Source organism: Leuciscus leuciscus (genome assembly GCF_965113295.1).
Source record: "Leuciscus leuciscus genome assembly, contig: HAP1_SCAFFOLD_639, whole genome shotgun sequence".
NCBI classification, from domain to species: domain Eukaryota; kingdom Metazoa; phylum Chordata; class Actinopteri; order Cypriniformes; family Leuciscidae; genus Leuciscus; species Leuciscus leuciscus.
The window spans coordinates 24,027-30,026 of record NW_028118100.1 but is presented as its reverse complement, the minus strand read 5'-3'; positions in this window follow the sequence as shown (position 1 = coordinate 30,026).

Genomic DNA, 6,000 nt, shown 5'->3' with positions numbered 1-6,000 from the left:
ATCCGATCACAGAAAACGGATGAAGTGGCCATGGGTCTCTGTTTAAGAACGCCGGCTCGCAGCTGCAGGTTCCGCTGGTTTAGAGCACCGCAGGAATCTTCAAGTCTACCGAACGTCCAGTTTCACTGCCACAAGTTGATCTTCTTGTAATAAAGATCTCATCGAGGACAAACAAACTGTATTTTTGTATTTTCATTGCATTTTTAATTTATAAAAAGTTAAAGAAATAATGAATTTCAATATAAAAATATTAATGATTAATCGATAGTCGATCGTTAATTCTCCCGACGATCGACTAAGAAAATTTAATCGAATGCCCATCCCTAGGTAGGATAATTCAAAGAGAGTGAATTTTATTAATCAAATATCAGGGTACAAATTACAAGTCTGTGAATACGAATAAAGAAAAAGAAAAATAATTGAAGGAAAAAAAGAATATTTACAAACAATTTACTCAGCGCACACCATTTCTAACAAAAAACAAAGTAAATTTGCTTTAAACAGCACAAACGCAACCTCAGCTTAACTCACTGACCCCCTTGATACATACATATGATACAAATACAATCATTAAATAATCATTTGAAATATTTTCTTAAACAATACATTTGTAGAAGGAAAATAATACCCAAAAAAAAAAAAAACATTTGGTACTACTTTCCATATATTTAAATACCCACCCTGGAAGCACCCACCCCTTTGGGAAATCCCCGATCTAACTTGGAAGTAAATACTAGCGTCAAAGCCATGGCAGCTGACAAAGGAGATAGTCTCCATTCATCAAATTTCCAAAAAACAGTAAAATAAACAGTAAAAAACATAGTAAAAAACAAACAAATGTGTAATGTCGTTATATCATGAAATCTAAAAACCAAATTGGCAAATGAAGTGTGTTGTGATATTCGTTGATATGTGCACCTATCACCGAACATACACAACAACGTCTTCATTCCCCATTGATGCACTCTTACCAAAACAACATAACGAATGACAAAAACAATTAAACCTTCTGAAACACTGCTTTATCGTCTGGGTGTAGAAATAATAACCATTGCATACCTTGCGCTCATGTACTTCTATCACACGGATCAGGTGACGATATAATAACTGCATCTCATCGTCACACACTGCATAGTCTTCACTGTATAAATGAGAAGCTGCAGGTATATTAGCTGCGGGTGTATTAGGATGACTTTATGCACGGTAGGGCTTTGACTCCGAACTTCGTTATTCGAATATAATTCGAATATATAAAAAAAAAAAGATATTCGAACGAATATTAGGCAGCCTTTAATATTCGAACCTGTTATGGGCATTATTTTTGGTAAATGTGTTTGCTTGTAAACATTGTTTTCAATTCAGATTCCGAGGCTTTTTCACGCCTGGTGAAGTTGTGAATCGCGAGCTCATTAGCAAGGCTATTATTGGTCATCTGGGTTCCTGTAGGTGACATTACGCCCGTTTCACACATACTCCGTTTACAGTGCGTATGCGGTGCATATTTTTGCCGTACCCATGTTAACAGGTTAGAGCTTTCACACTGCACACGGATGCAGTCCGTCGATCCGTTCCAGGCAGCTGCGGTGCGTATACAGCAGTGCAGCGATCGTTTCCGCACCGAGGCTATTTTTGCTCTGCTGCAAACGCTTAATTAAAGTGACAGCGCATGGTTCGTGGTCAAAATGAACACAGATTGACCTGAAAATGAAGTAATTTTACCATAAATGCGTTTAATTGAATAAAATGTAGTAATCTATCTCACCATAAATGTATAAAAAAATTTCACAGTTATCTTTTTATTTTAAGACTGGGGTAAAGCAAGGAAAACGTACTCGGTTACCTAATGTAACCTCGGTTCTCTCTAGAAGAGGGAACGAGTATTGCGTAAGTTGCTTACGCTACGGGTAAAGTTGTCTTTTCTCGAGATCTGAAGCCAAAAAATTATCCTTAATTTTGTATTTATTGTCAACGCAGTGCGGCAGACAGCAGACCAAAGCAGGTCATAAGAGCGTGCTCATTGGCTGTCCTGCGGCAACTGCAGCAGCCTACCAGTGAGCCCTGCGTGACGTCGCGCCCTCCACGCGCATGGCCCGCCAGAGTGGGTGTGGCTAGCGTGTATAAAAGAGGGGCTCACAGGCTGGAATTCTGGTTTTCATAGACTGAAGCGAATAAGCTCGTGGCGCGACACGGCAGGTTACGCAATACTCGTTCCCTCTTCTAGAGAGAACCGAGGTTACATTAGGTAACCGAGTACGTTCTCTTACGAGAGGTTCTCTCGTATTGCGTAAGTTGCTTACGCTACGGGAACCCCTTGTCAACGCTGTGCGCGCCAAGCATCAGTGCATGAGTCCCAGGGAACCCGGGGAAGATAACATGGGAGAACAGGCGGCCAGCAACGCGGGCCAGCACATGTCATAAGCACTTCATAAGGGTACAGAGCGACGCTGCCGGTCTGTGTATAAACCCGAGGTGAGTGCGGCCAGCAACGCGGGCCAGCACAGTACACAAGCACATCGCAGGGAAAATATATATAGAGCGGCCTCGCCGGTCCATGTATGAAAAGTGTAAGCCCCAGCGCCACAAGTGAAGACTAGGCGGCCAGCAACGCGGGCCCGCACTAATACATCAGCGCATGATGGGGAAAATACAGAGCGGAACCACCGGTCTGTATAAAGAGACTTTATCCCTAGTGCAGCTTACCAGAAAAGCTAGTAATACACAGGAGTAGTCTGCGCATAATAGATGGGCAGAACATACATCCCGCTTAGACTGATAATAATAATAATAATTCATAATTCATTACATTTATATAGCGCTTTTCTCGGCACTCAAAGCGCTTTACATGGAAGGGGGGAATCTCCTCAACCACCACCAATGTGCAGCATCCACTTGGATAACAGTTTAGCCTGCAAGGCGGGGACTTCCAGATTATAAAATCTCACGAATGTGGAGGGGGAGGCCCAGCCTGCCGCCATACATATGTCGTGAATAGAAATCCCGCTAGACCAAGCCCACGAAGAGGCCATGCCTCTGGTGGAATGGGCTCTGATGCCCATAGGGCACTGCAGGTGTTTGGACGCATATGCAGCTGCGATTGAGTCCACTATCCATCTGGACAGACTCTGTTTCGAGGCAGCGAGACCCTTGGTGCGCCCACCAAACGAAACGAAAAGCTGCTCGGAACGCCTGAAGGCGGCGGAGCGTGTGATGTACACTCTCAGCGCCCTGACGGGGCATAGGAGGTTATCACTATCATCACTGTCGGATGCAGGCAGAGCCGACAGGGAGATGATCTGCGCCCTAAAGGGAGTGCCAATCGCTTTTGGGACGTAACCATGTCTCGGTTTGAGGATGACTTTAGAGTCATTAGGTCCGAACTCGAGACACGCAGGGCTGACAGACAGCGCGTGTAAATCCCCCACTCGTTTTACTGATGCCAGAGCTATCAGAAAAACGGTTTTAAGCGAAAGGTATTTCAAATCCACGGAATCTAATGGTTCAAAGGGAAAAGCTTTCAGGGCCTCCAAGACCACAGAAAGATCCCAGATAGGAACCGAGGGGGGCCGCGGGGGGTTCATCCTCCTGGCTCCCCTAAGGAAGCGGATAATGAGCTCATTTCCTCCTATTGCATGGCTGCGCGTCGTCTCAGCGAACGCTGCGATAGCCGCAACATATACTTTGAGCGTGGAGGGGGACCTGCCCTTGTCCAACAGCTCTTGTAGGAAGGAGAGCACCCGTGAAACCCCGCATGTGCGTGGATCCAGGCTCCTAATGGCGCACCATTTAGTGAATACTGACCATTTAGACGCGTAGAGTCTTCTCGTGGAAGGGGCTCTAGACTGCGTGATCGTGTTTATGACCCCTTCTGACAGTTCAACGGGTAACCGTTGATTACCCACGCGTGCAGAGACCAGCGCTCTGGGTGGGGATGCCATATCGATCCGCCGGCTTGAGAGAGGAGATCTCTCTTGACCGGGATCGGCCAGGGGGGTGAGTGCGACAGCCTCACTAGCTCTGGGTACCAAATTTGGTTCTCCCATCGTGGGGCTATGAGGAGCACCGAGTGGCGCGTTTCCCTGATCCTCTTTATTACCTGTGGTAACAGAGAGATCGGAGGGAAAGCATACAGCGGGCGGCTGGGCCAGGTTTGGGCCAGCGCGTCCTCGCTCTTTGAGAAAAACCTCGGGCAATGAGCGTTGTCTTTTGACGCAAATAGGTCGACTTCCGCCCTGCCGAACAGGTGCCACAGTAGCTGGACTGTCTGAGGGTGCAGGGACCATTCTCCCGGGGGAATGTTGTTCCTGGACAGTCTGTCTGGACCGACATTCATGTGGCCAGGCACGTGTGCGGCTCTCAGCGAGCGCAGCGCGTGGTGAGCCCACACTAGAAGGCGTTTCGCCAGACACCGCCCTGTCGGTTCACGTAGGACACCACAGACATGTTGTCCGAACGGACTAGCACGTGGTGACCCCGTATATGTGGGAGGAAGTGCTTGAGCGCGTTCTCGACCGCTATCATCTCCAAACAGTTTATGTGGAGGCATTTTTCCTGGTCTGACCACAGGCCAAAGACCGGTTTGCCCTCGAACAGAGCGCCCCAACCTGAGTTGGATGCATCCGTCGAGATAACTTTGCGGTGTGAGACGGCTCCCATTATCACTCCCTGCTGGTACCAGTCGGCTGCCAACCAGGGTCTCAGCGCTGAAACGCAGCTCTGAGTCACTGATTCGAATGCCGCCGGAAGCCCAGGCTCGGCGAGGCACACGGGCGTTCAACCAGCGTTGTAGGGGGCGCATATGTAGTAGACCCAGCTGAAGCACTGCTGCAGCTGAAGCCATATAACCCAGCATCCTCTGAAACGTTTTCAGGGGTGCGGCGCTGCCCAGCTGGAAAGGTGCGGCCAGGCGCTGGATACGGCGCACGCGCTGCATCGACAGCCGAGCCGTCATTGCCACAGAGTCCAGTTCCAAGCCCAGAAAAGAGGTTGACTGACTGGGCAGCAATGAGCCCTTGGTCCAGTTGACCGCGAGACCCAAGCTTTCCAGGTGGCTGAGAAGCACTGTTCTGTGAGAGATGAGTTCTCTCTCTGACTGTGCTAGAATCAGCCAATCGTCCAGATAGTTCAAAATTCGCATGCCCTGACCTCTCAGGGGAGCGAGAGCCGTGTCCATGCACTTCGTGAACGTACGGGGTGCTAAAGACAGGCCGAACGGCAGGACGGTGTACTGATATACCTGACCGTCGAAGGCAAATCTCAAGAATGGCCTGTGACGGGGTATTATCTGGATCTGAAAGTAAGCGTCTTTCAGATCGAGGGAGATAAACCAGTCTCTCGGGCGAATTTGCGCGAGAATCTGTCTGGTTGTGAGCATCTTAAACGGTCTTTTCATAAGAGCTTTGTTCAAGTATCTCAGATCTAGGATTGGTCTGAGAGCTCCATCCTTCTTGGGCACGAGGAAATAACGGCTGTAAAAACCTGCCTCGGTCATAGAAGGGTGTACCGGTTCTTCGAAGCTTCACTATCTGTGCACGAAGTAGGTGTGCTACTTCCCCATTCACTCTCGTCTCGGTTCGCGCTCGAAAGCGCGGGGGACGGCGAGCGAACTGCAGTGAATAGCCTTCTCTCACTGTGCTCAGCACCCATTCTGACTAGGGCTGTCAAAATTGCTCAAAAATGACGTTCGAATATTCCCTCTAAAAAACAAACGAATATTCGAACTATTCGAACATCTGGTTGCGCATTTTGTCAATGACGCGCATTACGTCAATAACAGGAACAATTTATACAAAGAGACATAAACTACTTGTATAGGTAGTTCATTTAAGTTTAAACATATTTGACAACGTATTACCTACACAAAAACAAGTAAATCACCTAATGGCCAAGACCGCAGACCTCACTCTCTCTCGCTCGCTCACTCGCACTCGCAGGCACTCTCTCTCTCTCTCGCCCTCACGCTCATGCTGCGACAGCTGCGTTCACACCAAACGCGAATGGAGC